General features: G+C 38.6%; 1 pseudogene; it reads right to left on the bottom strand.

Moving 5' to 3' along the window:
* Window positions 1–278: 278 nt before the first annotated feature.
* LOC108758844 (uncharacterized) overlaps window positions 279–1,009 on the bottom strand; it is a 13,041-nt pseudogene continuing 12,310 nt past the window's right edge.

Genomic DNA, 1,009 nt, shown 5'->3' with positions numbered 1-1,009 from the left:
AAGAAAAATTTTTCTATATTTTGTTTTTAATGAACATTATCTAAATCGGAAATACGTGAGAAAAAGGTGACTAATGTAAAAGGGGACGAGATGAAGAGTAAAAAACGGACGAAATATTTACAGGATCAAAAACGTTTATTTTAAAAAGAAAAATGATATTACATAAAATATTTATTTATATTTTAAAAGAGTAGACGATTGAACATGACGGCATACAGCATGAGAATTAATTTTTTTACGTTTTCAACGAAGAAAAAATTTATGAAATAACTGTGCAATCAATCGATCATTGCGTTTACAATCAGAGGTAAACAGACTAAGAAACTGGCTAAGATTATAACCATTACACATAAAATATAGAAATACACAGCAGTATTGTCCGCAAGTTTGAGAAAGTATTCCTTGCAGCGTCGTCGTATTCCAACGATACGTGGTGGAGTTTCGGCGAAGTCGTAAGAGGAATCTTGAGTCCAAGGGCGGCAAGCCGTAGCTATCGAAATATGTTCCTGTACCGCATTCGTCGATGTAAAAGGCGACCCAGTGCTGGTCAGGTCGATCGTGATCGTCTGTGTTAGCGACAATGGCAGTCGACCTCATCCACACCCTCAGCAGTCGGTCGGCAGGATAGACCCCCGCATGTCGGACACTGAGATGATGTAAGGCGTTTAAAACTTCCAGTGAATTCATTTTTCGGCGTAGGTGAGCGTGAGAGAGGAAATGTATGCGTAAATTCAGAATTTACCTCTTTTGCCAGTACGTGCGTTGTAGAGTTCTCAAAAATACTAGACGTTTGCGAAACGTTAGTGTTAGTTTTATCTCTATCAGTCGTCGAGTCGAATTTTGGAAGATCTTTTTTCTCTTCGGCTGTCGCTTGTTCGTCCTCGTTTTGGTTCGCCTTTTCTGTCACGATATTTTTTCTCCACGCCTCGATGTTGCGAAATATATCGTTTTTCTGATTTTTAAACTTAATTGAAAAATTTCCGCTGTTTGTTTTTTCGCTCTCGACGTC

This window comes from Trachymyrmex cornetzi, unplaced genomic scaffold (genome assembly GCF_001594075.2).
Source record: "Trachymyrmex cornetzi isolate Tcor2-1 unplaced genomic scaffold, Tcor1.1 scaffold1038, whole genome shotgun sequence".
Classification (NCBI taxonomy): Eukaryota; Metazoa; Arthropoda; class Insecta; order Hymenoptera; family Formicidae; genus Trachymyrmex; species Trachymyrmex cornetzi.
This window is presented reverse-complemented; position numbering and strand designations above follow the sequence as displayed.